General features: G+C 36.1%; 18 non-coding genes across 18 annotated transcripts; all 18 read left to right on the top strand.

Moving 5' to 3' along the window:
• The first annotated feature begins 1,151 nt into the window (after positions 1-1,151).
• Positions 1,152-1,233, top strand: TRNAS-CGA (transfer RNA serine (anticodon CGA)). The gene has a single exon. It is a non-coding gene; the product is annotated as a tRNA-Ser (tRNA).
• A 1,231-nt stretch (positions 1,234-2,464) lies between these two features.
• TRNAS-CGA (transfer RNA serine (anticodon CGA)) lies at positions 2,465-2,546 on the top strand. Its single transcript has one exon. It is a non-coding gene; the product is annotated as a tRNA-Ser (tRNA).
• A 1,231-nt stretch (positions 2,547-3,777) lies between these two features.
• TRNAS-CGA (transfer RNA serine (anticodon CGA)) lies at positions 3,778-3,859 on the top strand. The gene has a single exon. It is a non-coding gene; the product is annotated as a tRNA-Ser (tRNA).
• A 1,231-nt stretch (positions 3,860-5,090) lies between these two features.
• On the top strand, positions 5,091-5,172 carry TRNAS-CGA (transfer RNA serine (anticodon CGA)). Its single transcript has one exon. It is a non-coding gene; the product is annotated as a tRNA-Ser (tRNA).
• Positions 5,173-6,403: 1,231 nt separating this feature from the next.
• TRNAS-CGA (transfer RNA serine (anticodon CGA)) lies at positions 6,404-6,485 on the top strand. Its single transcript has one exon. It is a non-coding gene; the product is annotated as a tRNA-Ser (tRNA).
• A 1,231-nt stretch (positions 6,486-7,716) lies between these two features.
• Positions 7,717-7,798, top strand: TRNAS-CGA (transfer RNA serine (anticodon CGA)). Its single transcript has one exon. It is a non-coding gene; the product is annotated as a tRNA-Ser (tRNA).
• A 2,150-nt stretch (positions 7,799-9,948) lies between these two features.
• TRNAD-GUC (transfer RNA aspartic acid (anticodon GUC)) lies at positions 9,949-10,039 on the top strand. The gene is given in 2 exon segments: positions 9,949-9,985; positions 10,003-10,039. It is a non-coding gene; the product is annotated as a tRNA-Asp (tRNA).
• Positions 10,040-10,278: 239 nt separating this feature from the next.
• On the top strand, positions 10,279-10,360 carry TRNAS-CGA (transfer RNA serine (anticodon CGA)). The gene has a single exon. It is a non-coding gene; the product is annotated as a tRNA-Ser (tRNA).
• A 1,231-nt stretch (positions 10,361-11,591) lies between these two features.
• Positions 11,592-11,673, top strand: TRNAS-CGA (transfer RNA serine (anticodon CGA)). The gene has a single exon. It is a non-coding gene; the product is annotated as a tRNA-Ser (tRNA).
• A 1,230-nt stretch (positions 11,674-12,903) lies between these two features.
• TRNAS-CGA (transfer RNA serine (anticodon CGA)) lies at positions 12,904-12,985 on the top strand. Its single transcript has one exon. It is a non-coding gene; the product is annotated as a tRNA-Ser (tRNA).
• A 2,150-nt stretch (positions 12,986-15,135) lies between these two features.
• On the top strand, positions 15,136-15,226 carry TRNAD-GUC (transfer RNA aspartic acid (anticodon GUC)). The gene is given in 2 exon segments: positions 15,136-15,172; positions 15,190-15,226. It is a non-coding gene; the product is annotated as a tRNA-Asp (tRNA).
• Positions 15,227-15,465: 239 nt separating this feature from the next.
• Positions 15,466-15,547, top strand: TRNAS-CGA (transfer RNA serine (anticodon CGA)). Its single transcript has one exon. It is a non-coding gene; the product is annotated as a tRNA-Ser (tRNA).
• Positions 15,548-16,778: 1,231 nt separating this feature from the next.
• On the top strand, positions 16,779-16,860 carry TRNAS-CGA (transfer RNA serine (anticodon CGA)). The gene has a single exon. It is a non-coding gene; the product is annotated as a tRNA-Ser (tRNA).
• Positions 16,861-18,090: 1,230 nt separating this feature from the next.
• On the top strand, positions 18,091-18,172 carry TRNAS-CGA (transfer RNA serine (anticodon CGA)). The gene has a single exon. It is a non-coding gene; the product is annotated as a tRNA-Ser (tRNA).
• Positions 18,173-19,403: 1,231 nt separating this feature from the next.
• TRNAS-CGA (transfer RNA serine (anticodon CGA)) lies at positions 19,404-19,485 on the top strand. The gene has a single exon. It is a non-coding gene; the product is annotated as a tRNA-Ser (tRNA).
• A 1,231-nt stretch (positions 19,486-20,716) lies between these two features.
• Positions 20,717-20,798, top strand: TRNAS-CGA (transfer RNA serine (anticodon CGA)). Its single transcript has one exon. It is a non-coding gene; the product is annotated as a tRNA-Ser (tRNA).
• Positions 20,799-21,636: 838 nt separating this feature from the next.
• TRNAD-GUC (transfer RNA aspartic acid (anticodon GUC)) lies at positions 21,637-21,727 on the top strand. The gene is given in 2 exon segments: positions 21,637-21,673; positions 21,691-21,727. It is a non-coding gene; the product is annotated as a tRNA-Asp (tRNA).
• A 238-nt stretch (positions 21,728-21,965) lies between these two features.
• Positions 21,966-22,047, top strand: TRNAS-CGA (transfer RNA serine (anticodon CGA)). The gene has a single exon. It is a non-coding gene; the product is annotated as a tRNA-Ser (tRNA).
• Positions 22,048-23,051: the final 1,004 nt, after the last annotated feature.

Genomic DNA, 23,051 nt, shown 5'->3' with positions numbered 1-23,051 from the left:
CATCAAAATCTTTAGGATGCCTGCCTGTTCTCTCTTTCTCTATCCCCCATTCTCCTCCTCTCCTTGAGACTGAGCCCAGGAATCTCAGCAGCCATACTAAGTAGCATTTATTAATTACAAATGCATTTTGAATGTCAAATTTGTAAGAAAGTTTTGTACATTTAGCAAAATATCAAATTCATTTGAAAGAAAATGATGTCCACTCAAAGTAAAAAGAGCTTTGGTTACTTTCAATGCACAACATTTTACTTTCAAATCGTGTCAGATGACTTTCAGTGCTAATTATTATATCATTAACCTCTCCTTTATTAAAAATTGTGCTTTAATGCAAAAAAAGAAAAATAATTGTCTGTGCATACTCTCATGTAGCACAATTATCTTCACTAGCTCAAAAGGGCCGCTGATTGTCCAAAATGGATTGTCAAATCAGAGCAAACAATGGAATATCCCCATCATTCCTTGAACACTTGATTAGTTTACAAAACAAGCAAAATTCAAAAGAGTGTAGAAGGTTTGATAGGCTCAAGCATCTCTAATCTTGATGTAAGTTTGGCTACACTAAAAAATCTATTGAAAGTGCTTTCCAAACTAGCTCTGCAGCCAGTTGATCGTATTTGCACAAATATAAGTCAAACTATTAGTGATATTTTCCAAATGATTAAGCATGACAATTTGTGTGATAAAGCAACACAGGAATAAGTAGTTGAATCTCTTTTGTGTAGTGAAATCATTTTTCATTTTGCTTGGAAAGTTGATAATGTTTAAAATTAACACTCAATCATTTTAATTGCACGTAATATCACAGGTGTACAATCGTGGAATCCTTCAATATCTCAGCTGGTAGAGCGGAGTACTGTAAAGGAGATTGGTACAGAAATCCTAAGGTCGCTGCTTCATTTCCGGCTCGAAGGATGACGCTTTTGATAAACTTAGATGTCAGTACTGACATTTTATAAACCCAAAACTATACCAAGTATAAAGCATACTCCAAGTTATATTTTAAAAATCATTAACGCAGGCCACTGTGGTCAGGATTAACTTCCCATTTAAATCATCTCTGATACAATATTACTTCAGTCATCCTCACAGCCTGAAATGAAGTAGCTCAACTTATAGAGAAACTTTTGTGAAAACATCACATTGCATGAGAGGTAGTTGTGGCCGAGTGGTTAAGGCGATGGACTCGAAATCCATCGGGGTCTCCCCACGCAGGTTCAAATCCTGCCGACTACGACCACATGGTTGTTTAATTTTTCAGAAAATTTGCTAAAAGCTTGAAACCAGTGATGTTCAGGGTGAGTCAGGCACTGGTACATGAAAATCTTTAGGATGCCTGCCTGTTCTCTCTTTCTCTATCCCCCATTCTCCTCCTCTCCTTGAGACTGAGCCCAGGAATCTCAGCAGCCATACTAAGTAGCATTTATTAATTACAAATGCATTTTGAATGTCAAATTTGTAAGAAAGTTTTGTACATTTAGCAAAATATCAAATTCATTTGAAAGAAAATGATGTCCACTCAAAGTAAAAAGAGCTTTGGTTACTTTCAATGCACAACATTTTACTTTCAAATCGTGTCAGATGACTTTCAGTGCTAATTATTATATCATTAACCTCTCCTTTATTAAAAATTGTGCTTTAATGCAAAAAAAGAAAAATAATTGTCTGTGCATACTCTCATGTAGCACAATTATCTTCACTAGCTCAAAAGGGCCGCTCATTGTCCAAAATGGATTGTCAAATCAGAGCAAACAATGGAATATCCCCATCATTCCTTGAACACTTGATTAGTTTACAAAACAAGCAAAATTCAAAAGAGTGTAGAAGGTTTGATAGGCTCAAGCATCTCTAATCTTGATGTAAGTTTGGCTACACTAAAAAATCTATTGAAAGTGCTTTCCAAACTAGCTCTGCAGCCAGTTGATCGTATTTGCACAAATATAAGTCAAACTATTAGTGATATTTTCCAAATGATTAAACATGACAATTTGTGTGATAAAGCAACACAGGAATAAGTAGTTGAATCTCTTTTGTGTAGTCAAATCATTTTTCATTTTGCTTGGAAAGTTGATAATGTTTAAAATTAACACTCAATCATTTTAATTGCACGTAATATCACAGGTGTACAATCGTGGAATCCTTCGATATCTCAGCTAGTAGAGCGGAGGACTGTAAAGGAGATTGGTACAGAAATCCTAAGGTCGCTGCTTCATTTCCGGCTCGAAGGATGCCGCTTTTGATAAACTTAGATGTCAGTACTGACATTTTATAAACCCAAAACTATACCAAGTATAAAGCATTCTCCAAGTTATATTTTAAAAATCATTAACGCAGGCCACTGTGGTCAGGATTAACTTCCCATTTAAATCATCTCTGATACAATATTACTTCAGTCATCCTCACAGCCTGAAATGAAGTAGCTCAACCCATAGAGAAACTTTTGTGAAAACATCACATTGCATGAGAGGTAGTCGTGGCCGAGTGGTTAAGGCGATGCACTCGAAATCCATTGGGGTCTCCTCGCGCAGGCTCAAATCCTGCCGACTACGACCACATGGTTGTTTAATTTTTCAGAAAATTTGCTAAAAGCTTGAAACCAGTGATGTTCAGGGTGAGTCAGGCACTGGCACATCAAAATCTTTAGGATGCCTGCCTGTTCTCTCTTTCTCTATCCCCCATTCTCCTCCTCTCCTTGAAACTGAGCCCAGGAATCTCAGCAGCCATACTAAGTAGCATTTATTAATTACAAATGCGTTTTGAATGTCAAATTTGTAAGAAAGTTTTGTACATTTAGCAAAATATCAAATTCATTTGAAAGAAAATGATGTCCACTCAAAGTAAAAAGAGCTTTGGTTACTTTCAATGCACAACATTTTACTTTCAAATCGTGTCAGATGACTTTCAGTGCTAATTATTATATCATTAACCTCTCCTTTATTAAAAATTGTGCTTTAATGCAAAAAAAGAAAAATAATTGTCTGTGCATACTCTCATGTAGCACAATTATCTTCACTAGCTCAAAAGGGCCGCTCATTGTCCAAAATGGATTGTCAAATCAGAGCAAACAATGGAATATCCCCATCATTCCTTGAACACTTGATTAGTTTACAAAACAAGCAAAATTCAAAAGAGTGTAGAAGGTTTGATAGGCTCAAGCATCTCTAATCTTGATGTAAGTTTGGCTACACTAAAAAATCTATTGAAAGTGCTTTCCAAACTAGCTCTGCAGCCAGTTGATCGTATTTGCACAAATATAAGTCAAACTATTAGTGATATTTTCCAAATGATTAAACATGACAATTTGTGTGATAAAGCAACACAGGAATAAGTAGTTGAATCTCTTTTGTGTAGTGAAATAATTTTTCATTTTGCTTGGAAAGTTGATAATGTTTAAAATTAACACTCAATCATTTTAATTGCACGTAATATCACAGGTGTACAATCGTGGAATCCTTCGATATCTCAGCTGGTAGAGAGGAGGACTGTAAAGGAGATTGGTACAGAAATCCTAAGGTCGCTGCTTCATTTCCGGCTCGAAGGATGCCGCTTTTGATAAACTTAGATGTCAGTACTGACATTTTATAAACCCAAAACTATACCAAGTATAAAGCATTCTCCAAGTTATATTTTAAAAATCATTAACGCAGGCGACTGTGGTCAGGATTAACTTCCCATTTAAATCATCTCTGATACAATATTACTTCAGTCATTCTCACAGCCTGAAATGAAGTAGCTCAACCCATAGAGAAAATTTTGTGAAAACATCACATTGCATGAGAGGTAGTCGTGGCCGAGTGGTTAAGGCGATGGACTCGAAATCCATTGGGGTCTCCCCGCGCACGTTCAAATCCTGCCGACTACGACCACATGGTTGTTTAATTTTTCAGAAAATTTGCTAAAAGCTTGAAACCAGTGATGTTCAGGGTGAGTCAGGCACTGGCACATCAAAATCTTTAGGATGCCTGCCTGTTCTCTCTTTCTCTATACCCCATTCTCCTCCTCTCCTTGAGACTGAGCCCAGGAATCTCAGCAGCCATACTAAGTAGCATTTATTAATTACAAATGCATTTTGAATGTCAAATTTGTAAGAAAGTTTTGTACATTTTGCAAAATATCAAATTCATTTGAAAGAAAATGATGTCCACTCAAAGTAAAAAGAGCTTTGGTTACTTTAAATGCACAACATTTTACTTTCAAATCGTGTCAGATGACTTTCAGTGCTAATTATTATATCATTAACCTCTCCTTTATTAAAAATTGTGCTTTAATGCAAAAAAAGAAAAATAATTGTCTGTGCATACTCTCATGTAGCACAATTATCTTCACTAGCTCAAAAGGGCCGCTCATTGTCCAAAATGGATTGTCAAATCAGAGCAAACAATGGAATATCCCCATCATTCCTTGAACACTTGATTAGTTTACAAAACAAGCAAAATTCAAAAGAGTGTAGAAGGTTTGATAGGCTCAAGCATCTCTAATCTTGATGTAAGTTTGGCTACACTAAAAAATCTATTGAAAGTGCTTTCAAAACTAGCTCTGCAGCCAGTTGATCGTATTTGCACAAATATAAGTCAAACTATTAGTGATATTTTTCAAATGATTAAGCATGACAATTTGTGTGATAAAGCAAAACAGGAATAAGTAGTTGAATCTCTTTTGTGTAGTCAAATCATTTTTCATTTTGCTTGGAAAGTTGATAATGTTTAAAATTAACACTCAATCATTTTAATTGCACGTAATATCACAGGTGTACAATCGTGGAATCCTTTGATATCTCAGCTGGTAGAGCGGAGGACTGTAAAGGAGATTGGTACAGAAATCCTAAGGTCGCTGCTTCATTTCCGGCTCGAAGGATGACGCTTTTGATAAACTTAGATGTCAGTACTGACATTTTATAAACCCAAAACTATACCAAGTATAAAGCATTCTCCAAGTTATATTTTAAAAATCATTAACGCAGGCCACTGTGGTCAGGATTAACTTCCCATTTAAATCATCTCTGATACAATATTACTTCAGTCATCCTCACAGCCTGAAATGAAGTAGCTCAACCCATAGAGAAACTTTTGTGAAAACATCACATTGCATGAGAGGTAGTCGTGGCCGAGTGGTTAAGGCGATGGACTCGAAATCCATTGGGGTCTCCCCGCGCAGGTTCAAATCCTGCCGACTACGACCACATGGTTGTTTAATTTTTCAGAAAATTTGCTAAAAGCTTGAAACCAGTGATGTTCAGGGTGAGTCAGGCACTGGCACATCAAAATCTTTAGGATGCCTGCCTGTTCTCTCTTTCTCTATCCCCCATTCTCCTCCTCTCCTTGAAACTGAGCCCAGGAATCTCAGCAGCAATACTAAGTAGCATTTATTAATTACAAATGCGTTTTGAATGTCAAATTTGTAAGAAAGTTTTGTACATTTAGCAAAATATCAAATTCATTTGAAAGAAAATGATGTCCACTCAAAGTAAAAAGAGCTTTGGTTACTTTAAATGCACAACATTTTACTTTCAAATCGTATCAGATGACTTTCAGTGCTAATTATTATATCATTAACCTCTCCTTTATTAAAAATTGTGCTTTAATGCAAAAAAAGAAAAATAATTGTCTGTGCATACTCTCATGTAGCACAATTATCTTCACTAGCTCAAAAGGGTCGCTCATTGTCCAAAATGGATTGTCAAATCAGAGCAAACAATGGAATATCCCCATCATTCCTTGAACACTTGATTAGTTTACAAAACAAGCAAAATTCAAAAGAGTGTAGAAGGTTTGATAGGCTCAAGCATCTCTAATCTTGATGTAAGTTTGGCTACACTAAAAAATCTATTGAAAGTGCTTTCCAAACTAGCTCTGCAGCCAGTTGATCGTATTTGCACAAATATAAGTCAAACTATTAGTGATATTTTCCAAATGATTAAACATGACAATTTGTGTGATAAAGCAACACAGGAATAAGTAGTTGAATCTCTTTTGTGTAGTGAAATCATTTTTCATTTTGCTTGGAAAGTTGTTAATGTTTAAAATTAACACTCAATCATTTTAATTGCACGTAATATCACAGGTGTACAATCGTGGAATCCTTTGATATCTCAGCTGGTAGAGCGGAGGACTGTAAAGGAGATTGGTACAGAAATCCTAAGGTCGCTGCTTCATTTCCGGCTCGAAGGATGCCGCTTTTGATAAACTTAGATGTCAGTACTGACATTTTATAAACCCAAAACTATACCAAGTATAAAGCATTCTCCAAGTTATATTTTAAAAATCATTAACGCAGGCCACTGTGGTCAGGATTAACTTCCCATTTAAATCATCTCTGATACAATATTACTTCAGTCATTCTCACAGCCTGAAATGAAGTAGCTCAACCCATAGAGAAAATTTTGTGAAAACATCGCATTGCATGAGAGGTAGTCGTGGCCGAGTGGTTAAGGCGATGGATTCGAAATCCATTGGGGTCTCCCCGTGCAGGTTCAAATCCTGCCGACTACGACCACATGGTTGTTTAATTTTTCAGAAAATTTGCTAAAAGCTTGAAACCAGTGATGTTCAGGGTGAGTCAGGCACTGGCACATCAAAATCTTTAGGATGCCTGCCTGTTCTCTCTTTCTCTATACCCCATTCTCCTCCTCTCCTTGAGACTGAGCCCAGGAATCTCAGCAGCCATACTAAGTAGCATTTATTAATTACAAATGCATTTTGAATGTCAAATTTGTAAGAAAGTTTTGTACATTTAGCAAAATATCAAATTCATTTGAAAGAAAATGATGTCCACTCAAAGTAAAAAGAGCTTTGGTTACTTTAAATGCACAACATTTTACTTTCAAATCGTGTCAGATGACTTTCAGTGCTAATTATTATATCATTAACCTCTCCTTTATTAAAAATTGTGCTTTAATGCAAAAAAAGAAAAATAATTGTCTGTGCATACTCTCATGTAGCACAATTATCTTCACTAGCTCAAAAGGGCCGCTCATTGTCCAAAATGGATTGTCAAATCAGAGCAAACAATGGAATATCCCCATCATTCCTTGAACACTTGATTAGTTTACAAAACAAGCAAAATTCAAAAGAGTGTAGAAGGTTTGATAGGCTCAAGCATCTCTAATCTTGATGTAAGTTTGGCTACACTAAAAAATCTATTGAAAGTGCTTTCAAAACTAGCTCTGCAGCCAGTTGATCGTATTTGCACAAATATAAGTCAAACTATTAGTGATATTTTTCAAATGATTAAACATGACAATTTGTGTGATAAAGCAAAACAGGAATAAGTAGTTGAATCTCTTTTGTGTAGTCAAATCATTTTTCATTTTGCTTGGAAAGTTGATAATGTTTAAAATTAACACTCAATCATTTTAATTGCACGTAATATCACAGGTGTACAATCGTGGAATCCTTCGATATCTCAGCTGGTAGAGCGGAGGACTGTAAAGGAGATTGGTACAGAAATCCTAAGGTCGCTGCTTCATTTCCGGCTCGAAGGATGACGCTTTTGATAAACTTAGATGTCAGTACTGACATTTTATAAACCCAAAACTATACCAAGTATAAAGCATTCTCCAAGTTATATTTTAAAAATCATTAACGCAGGCCACTGCGGTCAGGATTAACTTCCCATTTAAATCATCTCTGATACAATATTACTTCAGTCATCCTCACAGCCTGAAATGAAGTAGCTCAACCCATAGAGAAACTTTTGTGAAAACATCACATTGCATGAGAGGTAGTCGTGGCCGAGTGGTTAAGGCGATGGACTCGAAATCCATTGGGGTCTCCCCGCGCAGGTTCAAATCCTGCCGACTACGACCACATGGTTGTTTAATTTTTCAGAAAATTTGCTAAAAGCTTGAAACCAGTGATGTTCAGGGTGAGTCAGGCACTGGCACATCAAAATCTTTAGGATGCCTGCCTGTTCTCTCTTTCTCTATCCCCCATTCTCCTCCTCTCCTTGAGACTGAGCCCAGGAATCTCAGCAGCCATACTAAGTAGCATTTATTAATTACAAATGCATTTTGAATGTCAAATTTGTAAGAAAGTTTTGTACATTTAGAAAAATATCAAATTCATTTGAAAGAAAATGATGTCCACTCAAAGTAAAAAGAGCTTTGGTTACTTTCAATGCACAACATTTTACTTTCAAATCGTGTCAGATGACTTTCAGTGCTAATTATTATATCATTAACCTCTCCTTTATTAAAAATTGTGATTTAATGCAAAAAAAGAAAAATAATTGTCTGTGCATACTCTCATGTAGCACAATTATCTTCACTAGCTCAAAAGGGCCGCTCATTGTCCAAAATGGATTGTCAAATCAGAGCAAACAATGGAATATCCCCATCATTCCTTGAACACTTGATTAGTTTACAAAACAAGCAAAATTCAAAAGAGTGTAGAAGGTTTGATAGGCTCAAGCATCTCTAATCTTGATGTAAGTTTGGCTACACTAAAAAATCTATTGAAAGTGCTTTCCAAACTAGCTCTGCAGCCAGTTGATCGTATTTGCACAAATATAAGTCAAACTATTAGTGATATTTTCCAAATGATTAAACATGACAATTTGTGTGATAAAGCAACACAGGAATAAGTAGTTGAATCTCTTTTGTGTAGTCACATCATTTTTCATTTTGCTTGGAAAGTTGATAATGTTTAAAATTAACACTCAATCATTTTAATTGCACGTAATATCACAAGTGTACAATCGTGGAATCCTTCGATATCTCAGCTGGTAGAGCGGAGGACTGTAAAGGAGATTGGTACAGAAATCCTAAGGTCGCTGCTTCATTTCCGGCTCGAAGGATGCCGCTTTTGATAAACTTAGATGTCAGTACTGACATTTTATAAACCCAAAACTATACCAAGTATAAAGCATTCTCCAAGTTATATTTTAAAAATCATTAACGCAGGCCACTGTGGTCAGGATTAACTTCCCATGGAAATCATCTCTGATACAATATTACTTCAGTCATCCTCACAGCCTGAAATGAAGTAGCTCAACCCATAGAGAAACTTTTGTGAAAACATCACATTGCATGAGAGGTAGTCGTGGCCGAGTGATTAAGGCGATGGACTAGAAATTTATTGGGGTCTCCTCACTCAGGTTCAAATCCTGCCGACTACGACCACATGGTTGTTTAATTTTTCAGAAAATTTGCTAAAAGCTTGAAACCAGTGATATTCAGGGTGAGTCAGGAACTGGCACATCAAAATCTTTTGGATGCCTGCCTGTTCTCTCTTTCTCTATCCGTCATTCTCCTCCTCTACTTGAGACTGAGCCCAGGAATCTCAGCAGCTATATTAAGTAGCATTTATTAATTACAAATGCATTTGAATGTCAAATTTGTAAGAAAGTTTTGTACATTTAGCAAAATATCAAATTCATTTGAAAGAAAATGATGTCCACTCAAAGTAAAAAGAGCTTTGGTTACTTTCAATGCACAACATTTTACTTTCAAATCGTGTCAGATGACTTTCAGTGCTAATTATTATATCATTAACCTCTCCTTTATTAAAAATTGTGCTTTAATGCAAAAAAAGAAAAATAATTGTCTGTGCATACTCTTATGTAGCACAATTATCTTCACTAGCTCAAAAGGGCCGCACATTGTCCAAAATGAATTGTCAAATCAGAACAAACAATGGAATATCCCCATCATTCCTTGAACACTTGATTAGTTTACAAAACAAGCCAAATTTAAAAGGGTGTAGAAGGTTTGATAGGCTCAAGCATCTCTAATCTTGATGTAAGTTTGGCTACACTAAAAAATCTATTGAAAGTGATATTTTCCAAATGATTAAACATGACAATTTGTGTGATAAAGCAACACAGGAATAAGTAGTTGAATCTCTTTTGTGTAGACAAATCATTTTTCATTTTGCTTGGAAAGTTGATAATGTTTAAAATTAACACTCAATCATTTTAATAGCACGTAATATCACAGTTGCACGATTATGGAATCCTTTGATAGCTCAGCTGGTAGAGCGGAGGACTGTCGAGGAGATTGGTACAGAAATCCTTTGGGTCGCTGGTTCAATTCCGGCTCGAAGGATGAAGCTTTTGATAAACTTAGATGTCAGTACTGACATTTTATAAACCCAAAACTATACCAAGTATAAAGCATTCTCCAAGTTATATTTTAAAAATCATTAACGCAGGTCACTGTGGTCAGGATTAACTTCCCATGGAAATCATCTCTGATACAATATTACTTCAATCATCCTCACAGCCTGAAATGAAGTAGCTCAACCCATAGAGAAACTTTTGTGAAAACATCTCATTGCTTGAGAGGTAGTTGTGGCCGAGTGGTTAAGGCGATGGACTCGAAATCCATTGGGGTCTCCCCGCGCAGGTTCAAATCCTGCCGACTACGACCACATGGTTGTTTAATTTTTCAGAAAATTTGCTAAAAGCTTGAAACCAGTGATGTTCAGGGTGAGTCAGGCACTGGCACATCAAAATCTTTAGGATGCCTGCCTGTTCTCTCTTTCTCTATCCCCCATTCTCCTCCTCTCCTTGAGACTGAGCCCAGGAATCTCAGCAGCCATACTAAGTAGCATTTATTAATTACAAATGCATTTTGAATGTCAAATTTGTAAGAAAGTTTTGTACATTTAGCAAAATATCAAATTCATTTGAAAGAAAATGATGTCCACTCAAAGTAAAAAGAGCTTTGGTTACTTTAAATGCACAACATTTTACTTTCAAATCGTGTCAGATGACTTTCAGTGCTAATTATTATATCATTAACCTCTCCTTTATTAAAAATTGTGATTTAATGCAAAAAAAGAAAAATAATTGTCTGTGCATACTCTCATGTAGCACAATTATCTTCACTAGCTCAAAAGGGCCGCTCATTGTCCAAAATGGATTGTCAAATCAGAGCAAACAATGGAATATCCCCATCATTCCTTGAACACTTGATTAGTTTACAAAACAAGCAAAATTCAAAAGAGTGTAGAAGGTTTGATAGGCTCAAGCATCTCTAATCTTGATGTAAGTTTGGCTACACTAAAAAATCTATTGAAAGTGCTTTCCAAACTAGCTCTGCAGCCAGTTGATCGTATTTGCACAAATATAAGTCAAACTATTAGTGATATTTTCCAAATGATTAAACATGACAATTTGTGTGATAAAGCAACACAGGAATAAGTAGTTGAATCTCTTTTGTGTAGTGAAATCATTTTTCATTTTGCTTGGAAAGTTGATAATGTTTAAAATTAACACTCAATCATTTTAATTGCACGTAATATCACAGGTGTACAATCGTGGAATCCTTCGATATCTCAGCTGGTAGAGCGGAGGACTGTAAAGGAGATTGGTACAGAAATCCTAAGGTCGCTGCTTCATTTCCGGCTCGAAGGATGACGCTTTTGATAAACTTAGATGTCAGTACTGACATTTTATAAACCCAAAACTATACCAAGTATAAAGCATTCTCCAAGTTATATTTTAAAAATCATTAACGCAGGCCACTGTGGTCAGGATTAACTTCCCATTTAAATCATCTCTGATACAATATTACTTCAGTCATCCTCACAGCCTGAAATGAAGTAGCTCAACCCATAGAGAAACTTTTGTGAAAACATCACATTGCATGAGAGGTAGTCGTGGCCGAGTGGTTAAGGCGATGGACTCGAAATCCATTGGGGTCTCCCCGCGCAGGTTCAAATCCTGCCGACTATGACCACATGGTTGTTTAATTTTTCAGAAAATTTGCTAAAAGCTTGAAACCAGTGATGTTCAGGGTGAGTCAGGCACTGGCACATCAAAATCTTTAGGATGCCTGCCTGTTCTCTCTTTCTCTATCCCCCATTCTCCTCCTCTCCTTGAGACTGAGCCCAGGAATCTCAGCAGCCATACTAAGTAGCATTTATTAATTACAAATGCATTTTGAATGTCAAATTTGTAAGAAAGTTTTGTACATTTAGCAAAATATCAAATTCATTTGAAAGAAAATGATGTCCACTCAAAGTAAAAAGAGCTTTGGTTACTTTCAATGCACAACATTTTACTTTCAAATCGTGTCAGATGACTTTCAGTGCTAATTATTATATCATTAACCTCTAATTATTAAAAATTGTGCTTTAATGCAAAAAAAGAAAAATAATTATCTGTGCATACTCTCATGTAGCACAATTATCTTCACTAGCTCAAAAGGGCCGCTCATTGTCCAAAATGGATTGTCAAATCAGAGCAAACAATGGAATATCCCCATCATTCCTTGAACACTTGATTAGTTTACAAAACAAGCAAAATTCAAAAGAGTGTAGAAGGTTTGATAGGCTCAAGCATCTCTAATCTTGATGTAAGTTTGGCTACACTAAAAAATCTATTGAAAGTGCTTTCAAAACTAGCTCTGCAGCCAGTTGATCGTATTTGCACAAATATAAGTCAAACTATTAGTGATATTTTTCAAATGATTAAACATGACAATTTGTGTGATAAAGCAACACAGGAATAAGTAGTTGAATCTCTTTTGTGTAGTCAAATCATTTTTCATTTTGCTTGGAAAGTTGATAATGTTTAAAATTAACACTCAATCATTTTAATTGCACGTAATATCACAGGTGTACAATCGTGGAATCCTTCGATATCTCAGCTGGTAGAGCGGAGGACTGTAAAGGAGATTGGTACAGAAATCCTAAGGTCGCTGCTTCATTTCCGGCTCGAAGGATGACGCTTTTGATAAACTTAGATGTCAGTACTGACATTTTATAAACCCAAAACTATACCAAGTATAAAGCATTCTCCAAGTTATATTTTAAAAATCATTAACGCAGGCCACTGCGGTCAGGATTAACTTCCCATTTAAATCATCTCTGATACAATATTACTTCAGTCATCCTCACAGCCTGAAATGAAGTAGCTCAACCCATAGAGAAACTTTTGTGAAAACATCACATTGCATGAGAGGTAGTCGTGGCCGAGTGGTTAAGGCGATGGACTCGAAATCCATTGGGGTCTCCCCGCGCAGGTTCAAATCCTGCCGACTACGACCACATGGTTGTTTAATTTTTCAGAAAATTTGCTAAAAGCTTGAAACCAGTGATGTTCAGGGTGAGTCAGGCACTGGCACATCAAAATCTTTAGGATGCCTGCCTGTTCTCTCTTTCTCTATCCCCCATTCTCCTCCTCTCCTTGAGACTGAGCCCAGGAATCTCAGCAGCCATACTAAGTAGCATTTATTAATTACAAATGCATTTTGAATGTCAAATTTGTAAGAAAGTTTTGTACATTTAGAAAAATATCAAATTCATTTGAAAGAAAATGATGTCCACTCAAAGTAAAAAGAGCTTTGGTTACTTTCAATGCACAACATTTTACTTTCAAATCGTGTCAGATGACTTTCAGTGCTAATTATTATATCATTAACCTCTCCTTTATTAAAAATTGTGATTTAATGCAAAAAAAGAAAAATAATTGTCTGTGCATACTCTCATGTAGCACAATTATCTTCACTAGCTCAAAAGGGCCGCTCATTGTCCAAAATGGATTGTCAAATCAGAGCAAACAATGGAATATCCTCATCATTCCTTGAACACTTGATTAGTTTACAAAACAAGCAAAATTCAAAAGAGTGTAGAAGGTTTGATAGGCTCAAGCATCTCTAATCTTGATGTAAGTTTGGCTACACTAAAAAATCTATTGAAAGTGCTTTCCAAACTAGCTCTGCAGCCAGTTGATCGTATTTGCACAAATATAAGTCAAACTATTAGTGATATTTTCCAAATGATTAAACATGACAATTTGTGTGATAAAGCAACACAGGAATAAGTAGTTGAATCTCTTTTGTGTAGTCACATCATTTTTCATTTTGCTTGGAAAGTTGATAATGTTTAAAATTAACACTCAATCATTTTAATTGCACGTAATATCACAAGTGTACAATCGTGGAATCCTTCGATATCTCAGCTGGTAGAGCGGAGGACTGTAAAGGAGATTGGTACAGAAATCCTAAGGTCGCTGCTTCATTTCCGGCTCGAAGGATGCCGCTTTTGATAAACTTAGATGTCAGTACTGACATTTTATAAACCCAAAACTATACCAAGTATAAAGCATTCTCCAAGTTATATTTTAAAAATCATTAACGCAGGCCACTGTGGTCAGGATTAACTTCCCATGGAAATCATCTCTGATACAATATTACTTCAGTCATCCTCACAGCCTGAAATGAAGTAGCTCAACCCATAGAGAAACTTTTGTGAAAACATCACATTGCATGAGAGGTAGTTGTGGCCGAGTGATTAAGGCGATGGACTAGAAATTTATTGGGGTCTCCTCACTCAGGTTCAAATCCTGCCGACTACGACCACATGGTTGTTTAATTTTTCAGAAAATTTGCTAAAAGCTTGAAACCAGTGATATTCAGGGTGAGTCAGGAACTGGCACATCAAAATCTTTTGGATGCCTGCCTGTTCTCTCTTTCTCTATCCGTCATTCTCCTCCTCTACTTGAGACTGAGCCCAGGAATCTCAGCAGCTATATTAAGTAGCATTTATTAATTACAAATGCATTTGAATGTCAAATTTGTAAGAAAGTTTTGTACATTTAGCAAAATATCAAATTCATTTGAAAGAAAATGATGTCCACTCAAAGTAAAAAGAGCTTTGGTTACTTTCAATGCACAACATTTTACTTTCAAATCGTGTCAGATGACTTTCAGTGCTAATTATTATATCATTAACCTCTCCTTTATTAAAAATTGTGCTTTAATGCAAAAAAAGAAAAATAATTGTCTGTGCATACTCTTATGTAGCACAATTATCTTCACTAGCTCAAAAGGGCCGCACATTGTCCAAAATGAATTGTCAAATCAGAACAAACAATGGAATATCCCCATCATTCCTTGAACACTTGATTAGTTTACAAAACAAGCCAAATTTAAAAGGGTGTAGAAGGTTTGATAGGCTCAAGCATCTCTAATCTTGATGTAAGTTTGGCTACACTAAAAAATCTATTGAAAGTGATATTTTCCAAATGATTAAACATGACAATTTGTGTGATAAAGCAACACAGGAATAAGTAGTTGAATCTCTTTTGTGTAGACAAATCATTTTTCATTTTGCTTGGAAAGTTGATAATGTTTAAAATTAACACTCAATCATTTTAATAGCACGTAATATCACAGTTGCACGATTATGGAATCCTTTGATAGCTCAGCTGGTAGAGCGGAGGACTGTCGAGGAGATTGGTACAGAAATCCTTTGGGTCGCTGGTTCAATTCCGGCTCGAAGGATGAAGCTTTTGATAAACTTAGATGTCAGTACTGACATTTTATAAACCCAAAACTATACCAAGTATAAAGCATTCTCCAAGTTATATTTTAAAAATCATTAACGCAGGTCACTGTGGTCAGGATTAACTTCCCATGGAAATCATCTCTGATACAATATTACTTCAATCATCCTCACAGCCTGAAATGAAGTAGCTCAACCCATAGAGAAACTTTTGTGAAAACATCTCATTGCTTGAGAGGTAGTCGTGGCCGAGTGGTTAAGGCGATGGACTCGAAATCCATTGGGGTCTCCCCGCGCAGGTTCAAATCCTGCCGACTACGACCACATGGTTGTTTAATTTTTCAGAAAATTTGCTAAAAGCTTGAAACCAGTGATGTTCAGGGTGAGTCAGGCACTGGCACATCAAAATCTTTAGGATGCCTGCCTGTTCTCTCTTTCTCTATCCCCCATTCTCCTCCTCTCCTTGAGACTGAGCCCAGGAATCTCAGCAGCCATACTAAGTAGCATTTATTAATTACAAATGCATTTTGAATGTCAAATTTGTAAGAAAGTTTTGTACATTTAGCAAAATATCAAATTCATTTGAAAGAAAATGATGTCCACTCAAAGTAAAAAGAGCTTTGGTTACTTTAAATGCACAACATTTTACTTTCAAATCGTGTCAGATGACTTTCAGTGCTAATTATTATATCATTAACCTCTCCTTTATTAAAAATTGTGATTTAATGCAAAAAAAGAAAAATAATTGTCTGTGCATACTCTCATGTAGCACAATTATCTTCACTAGCTCAAAAGGGCCGCTCATTGTCCAAAATGGATTGTCAAATCAGAGCAAACAATGGAATATCCCCATCATTCCTTGAACACTTGATTAGTTTACAAAACAAGCAAAATTCAAAAGAGTGTAGAAGGTTTGATAGGCTCAAGCATCTCTAATCTTGATGTAAGTTTGGCTACACTAAAAAATCTATTGAAAGTGCTTTCCAAACTAGCTCTGCAGCCAGTTGATCGTATTTGCACAAATATAAGTCAAACTATTAGTGATATTTTCCAAATGATTAAACATGACAATTTGTGTGATAAAGCAACACAGGAATAAGTAGTTGAATCTCTTTTGTGTAGTGAAATCATTTTTCATTTTGCTTGGAAAGTTGATAATGTTTAAAATTAACACTCAATCATTTTAATTGCACGTAATATCACAGGTGTACAATCGTGGAATCCTTCGATATCTCAGCTGGTAGAGAGGAGGACTGTAAAGGAGATTGGTACAGAAATCCTAAGGTCGCTGCTTCATTTCCGGCTCGAAGGATGACGCTTTTGATAAACTTAGATGTCAGTACTGACATTTTATAAACCCAAAACTATACCAAGTATAAAGCATTCTCCAAGTTATATTTTAAAAATCATTAACGCAGGCCACTGTGGTCAGGATTAACTTCCCATTTAAATCATCTCTGATACAATATTACTTCAGTCATCCTCACAGCCTGAAATGAAGTAGCTCAACCCATAGAGAAACTTTTGTGAAAACATCACATTGCATGAGAGGTAGTCGTGGCCGAGTGGTTAAGGCGATGGACTCGAAATCCATTGGGGTCTCCCCGCGCAGGTTCAAATCCTGCCGACTATGACCACATGGTTGTTTAATTTTTCAGAAAATTTGCTAAAAGCTTGAAACCAGTGATGTTCAGGGTGAGTCAGGCACTGGCACATCAAAATCTTTAGGATGCCTGCCTGTTCTCTCTTTCTCTATCCCCCATTCTCCTCCTCTCCTTGAGACTGAGCCCAGGAATCTCAGCAGCCATACTAAGTAGCATTTATTAATTACAAATGCATTTTGAATGTCAAATTTGTAAGAAAGTTTTGTACATTTAGCAAAATATCAAATTCATTTGAAAGAAAATGATGTCCACTCAAAGTAAAAAGAGCTTTGGTTACTTTCAATGCACAACATTTTACTTTCAAATCGTGTCAGATGACTTTCAGTGCTAATTATTATATCATTAACCTCTAATTATTAAAAATTGTGCTTTAATGCAAAAAAAGAAAAATAATTATCTGTGCATACTCTCATGTAGCACAATTATCTTCACTAGCTCAAAAGGGCCGCTCATTGTCCAAAATGGATTGTCAAATCAGAGCAAACAATGGAATATCCCCATCATTCCTTGAACACTTGATTAGTTTACAAAACAAGCAAAATTCAAAAGAGTGTAGAAGGTTTGATAGGCTCAAGCATCTCTAATCTTGATGTAAGTTTGGCTACACTAAAAAATCTATTGAAAGTGCTTTCAAAACTAGCTCTGCAGCCAGTTGATCGTATTTGCACAAATATAAGTCAAACTATTAGTGATATTTTTCAAATGATTAAACATGACAATTTGTGTGATAAAGCAAAACAGGAATAAGTAGTTGAATCTCTTTTGTGTAGTCAAATCATTTTTCATTTTGCTTGGAAAGTTGATAATGTTTAAAATTAACACTCAATCATTTTAATTGCACGTAATATCACAGGTGTACAATCGTGGAATCCTTCGATATCTCAGCTGGTAGAGCGGAGGACTGTAAAGGAGATTGGTACAGAAATCCTAAGGTCGCTGCTTCATTTCCGGCTCGAAGGATGACGCTTTTGATAAACTTAGATGTCAGTACTGACATTTTATAAACCCAAAACTATACCAAGTATAAAGCATTCTCCAAGTTATATTTTAAAAATCATTAACGCAGGCCACTGCGGTCAGGATTAACTTCCCATTTAAATCATCTCTGATACAATATTACTTCAGTCATCCTCACAGCCTGAAATGAAGTAGCTCAACCCATAGAGAAACTTTTGTGAAAACATCACATTGCATGAGAGGTAGTCGTGGCCGAGTGGTTAAGGCGATGGACTCGAAATCCATTGGGGTCTCCCCGCGCAGGTTCAAATCCTGCCGACTACGACCACATGGTTGTTTAATTTTTCAGAAAATTTGCTAAAAGCTTGAAACCAGTGATGTTCAGGGTGAGTCAGGCACTGGCACATCAAAATCTTTAGGATGCCTGCCTGTTCTCTCTTTCTCTATCCCCCATTCTCCTCCTCTCCTTGAGACTGAGCCCAGGAATCTCAGCAGCCATACTAAGTAGCATTTATTAATTACAAATGCATTTTGAATGTCAAATTTGTAAGAAAGTTTTGTACATTTAGAAAAATATCAAATTCATTTGAAAGAAAATGATGTCCACTCAAAGTAAAAAGAGCTTTGGTTACTTTCAATGCACAACATTTTACTTTCAAATCGTGTCAGATGACTTTCAGTGCTAATTATTATATCATTAACCTCTCCTTTATTAAAAATTGTGATTTAATGCAAAAAAAGAAAAATAATTGTCTGTGCATACTCTCATGTAGCACAATTATCTTCACTAGCTCAAAAGGGCCGCTCATTGTCCAAAATGGATTGTCAAATCAGAGCAAACAATGGAATATCCCCATCATTCCTTGAACACTTGATTAGTTTACAAAACAAGCAAAATTCAAAAGAGTGTAGAAGGTTTGATAGGCTCAAGCATCTCTAATCTTGATGTAAGTTTGGCTACACTAAAAAATCTATTGAAAGTGCTTTCCAAACTAGCTCTGTAGCCAGTTGATCGTATTTGCACAAATATAAGTCAAACTATTAGTGATATTTTTCAAATGATTAAGCATGACAATTTGTGTGATAAAGCAAAACAGGAATAAGTAGTTGAATCTCTTTTGTGTAGTCAAATCATTTTTCATTTTGCTTGGAAAGTTGATAATGTTTAAAATTAACACTCAATCATTTTAATTGCACGTAATATCACAGGTGTACAATCGTGGAATCCTTCGATATCTCAGCTGGTAGAGCGGAGGACTGTAAAGGAGATTGGTACAGAAATCCTAAGGTCGCTGCTTCATTTCCGGCTCGAAGGATGACGCTTTTGATAAACTTAGATGTCAGTACTGACATTTTATAAACCCAAAACTATACCAAGTATAAAGCATTCTCCAAGTTATATTTTAAAAATCATTAACGCAGGCCACTGTGGTCAGGATTAACTTCCCATTTAAATCATCTCTGATACAATATTACTTCAGTCATCCTCACAGCCTGAAATGAAGTAGCTCAACCCATAGAGAAACTTTTGTGAAAACATCACATTGCCTGAGAGGTAGTTGTGGCCGAGTGGTTAAGGCGATGGACTCGAAATCCATTGTGGTCTCCCCGCGCAGGTTCAAATCCTGCCGACTACGACCACATGGTTGTTTAATTTTTCAGAAAATTTGCTAAAAGCTTGAAACCAGTGATGTTCAGGGTGAGTCAGGCACTGGCACATCAAAATCTTTAGGATGCCTGCCTGTTCTCTCTTTCTCTATCCCCCATTCTCCTCCTCTCCTTGAGACTGAGCCCAGGAATCTCAGCAGCCATACTAAGTAGCATTTATTAATTACAAATGCATTTTGAATGTCAAATTTGTAAGAAAGTTTTGTACATTTAGCAAAATATCAAATTCATTTGAAAGAAAATGATGTCCACTCAAAGTAAAAAGAGCTTTGGTTACTTTCAATGCACAACATTTTACTTTCAAATCGTGTCAGATGACTTTCAGTGCTAATTATTATATCATTAACCTCTCCTTTATTAAAAATTGTGCTTTAATGCAAAAAAAGAAAAATAATTGTCTGTGCATACTCTCATGTAGCACAATTATCTTCACTAGCTCAAAAGGGCCGCTCATTGTCCAAAATGGATTGTCAAATCAGAGCAAACAATGGAATATCCCCATCATTCCTTGAACACTTGATTAGTTTACAAAACAAGCAAAATTCAAAAGAGTGTAGAAGGTTTGATAGGCTCAAGCATCTCTAATCTTGATGTAAGTTTGGCTACACTAAAAAATCTATTGAAAGTGCTTTCCAAACTAGCTCTGCAGCCAGTTGATCGTATTTGCACAAATATAAGTCAAACTATTAGTGATATTTTCCAAATGATTAAACATGACAATTTGTGTGATAAAGCAACACAGGAATAAGTAGTTGAATCTCTTTTGTGTAGTCAAATCATTTTTCATTTTGCTTGGAAAGTTGATAATGTTTAAAATTAACACTCAATCATTTTAATTGCACGTAATATCACAGGTGTACAATCGTGGAATCCTTCGATATCTCAGCTGGTAGAGCGGAGGACTGTAAAGGAGATTGGTACAGAAATCCTAAGGTCGCTGCTTCATTTCCGGCTCGAAGGATGCCGCTTTTGATAAACTTAGATGTCAGTACTGACATTTTATAAACCCAAAACTATACCAAGTATAAAGCATTCTCCAAGTTATATTTTAAAAATCATTAACGCAGGCCACTGTGGTCAGGATTAACTTCCCATTTAAATCATCTCTGATACAATATTACTTCAGTCATCCTCACAACCTGAAATGAAGTAGCTCAACCCATAGAGAAACTTTTGTGAAAACATCACATTGCATGAGAGGTAGTCGTGGCCGAGTGGTTAAGGCGATGGACTCGAAATCCATTGGGGTCTCCCCACGCAGGTTCAAATCCTGCCGACTACGACCACATGGTTGTTTAATTTTTCAGAAAATTTGCTAAAAGCTTGAAACCAGTGATGTTCAGGGTGAGTCAGGCACTGGCACATCAAAATCTTTAGGATGCCTGCCTGTTCTCTCTTTCTCTATCCCCCATTCTCCTCCTCTCCTTGAAACTGAGCCCAGGAATCTCAGCAGCCATACTAAGTAGCATTTATTAATTACAAATGCGTTTTGAATGTCAAATTTGTAAGAAAGTTTTGTACATTTAGCAAAATATCAAATTCATTTGAAAGAAAATGATGTCCACTCAAAGTAAAAAGAGCTTTGGTTACTTTAAATGCACAACATTTTACTTTCAAATCGTGTCAGATGACTTTCAGTGCTAATTATTATATCATTAACCTCTCCTTTATTAAAAATTGTGCTTTAATGCAAAAAAAGAAAAATAATTGTCTGTGCATACTCTCATGTAGCACAATTATCTTCACTAGCTCAAAAGGGCCGCACATTGTCCAAAATGAATTGTCAAATCAGAACAAACAATGGAATATCCCCATCATTCCTGGAACACTTGATTAGTTTACAAAACAAGCCAAATTTAAAAGGGTGTAGAAGGTTTGATAGGCTCAAGCATCTCTAATCTTGATGTAAGTTTGGCTACACTAAAAAATCTATTGAAAGTGATATTTTCCAAATGATTAAACATGACAATTTGTGTGATAAAGCAACACAGGAATAAGTAGTTGAATCTCTTTTGTGTAGACAAATCATTTTTCATTTTGCTTGGAAAGTTGATAATGTTTAAAATTAACACTCAATCATTTTAATAGCACGTAATATCACAGTTGTACGATTATGGAATCCTTTGATAGCTCAGCTGGTAGAGCGGAGGACTGTCGAGGAGTTTGGTACAGAAATCCTTTGGGTCGCTGGTTCAATTCCGGCTCGAAGGATGAAGCTTTTGATAAACTTAGATGTCAGTACTGACATTTTACAAACCCAAAACTATACCAAGTATAAAGCATCTCCAAGTTATATTTTAAAAATCATTAACGCAGGTCACTGTGGTCAGGATTAACTTCCCATGGAAATCATCTCTGATACAATATTACTTCAATCATCCTCACAGCCTGAAATGAAGTAGCTCAACCCATAGAGAAACTTTTGTGAAAACATCTCATTGCTTGAGAGGTAGTCGTGGCCGAGTGGTTAAGGTGATGGACTCGAAATCCATTGGGGTCTCCCCGCGCAGGTTCAAATCCTGCCGACTACGACCACATGGTTGTTTAATTTTTCAGAAAATTTGCTAAAAGCTTGAAACCAGTGATGTTCAGGGTGAGTCAGGCACTGGCACATCAAAATCTTTAGGATGCCTGCCTGTTCTCTCTTTCTCTATCCCCCATTCTCCTCCTCTCCTTGAGACTGAGCCCAGGAATCTCAGCAGCCATACTAAGTAGCATTTATTAATTACAAATGCATTTTGAATGTCAAATTTGTAAGAAAGTTTTGTACATTTAGCAAAATATCAAATTTATTTGAAAGAAAATGATGTCCACTCAAAGTAAAAAGAGCTTTGGTTACTTTAAATGCACAACATTTTACTTTCAAATCGTGTCAGATGACTTTCAGTGCTAATTATTATATCATTAACCTCTCCTTTATTAAAAATTGTGCTTTAATGCAAAAAAAGAAAAATAATTGTCTGTGCATACTCTCATGTAGCACAATTATCTTCACTAGCTCAAAAGGGCCGCTCATTGTCCAAAATGGATTGTCAAATCAGAGCAAACAATGGAATATCCCCATCATTCCTTGAACACTTGATTAGTTTACAAAACAAGCAAAATTCAAAAGAGTGTAGAAGGTTTGATAGGCTCAAGCATCTCTAATCTTGATGTAAGTTTGGCTACACTAAAAAATCTATTGAAAGTGCTTTCCAAACTAGCTCTGCAGCCAGTTGATCGTATTTGCACAAATATAAGTCAAACTATTAGTGATATTTTTCAAATGATTAAGCATGACAATTTGCGTGATAAAGCAAAACAGGAATAAGTAGTTGAATCTCTTTTGTGTAGTCAAATCATTTTTCATTTTGCTTGGAAAGTTGATAATGTTTAAAATTAACACTCAATCATTTTAATTGCACGTAATATCACAGGTGTACAATCGTGGAATCCTTCGATATCTCAGCTGGTAGAGCGGAGGACTGTAAAGGAGATTGGTACAGAAATCCTAAGGTCGCTGCTTCATTTCCGGCTCGAAGGATGACGCTTTTGA

The sequence above is a fragment of the Pseudophryne corroboree genome, chromosome 4, assembly GCF_028390025.1.
Source record: "Pseudophryne corroboree isolate aPseCor3 chromosome 4, aPseCor3.hap2, whole genome shotgun sequence".
NCBI classification, from domain to species: domain Eukaryota; kingdom Metazoa; phylum Chordata; class Amphibia; order Anura; family Myobatrachidae; genus Pseudophryne; species Pseudophryne corroboree.
The sequence above is the reverse complement of the archived record's forward strand: the minus strand, read 5'-3'. Positions and strand labels throughout refer to the sequence as shown.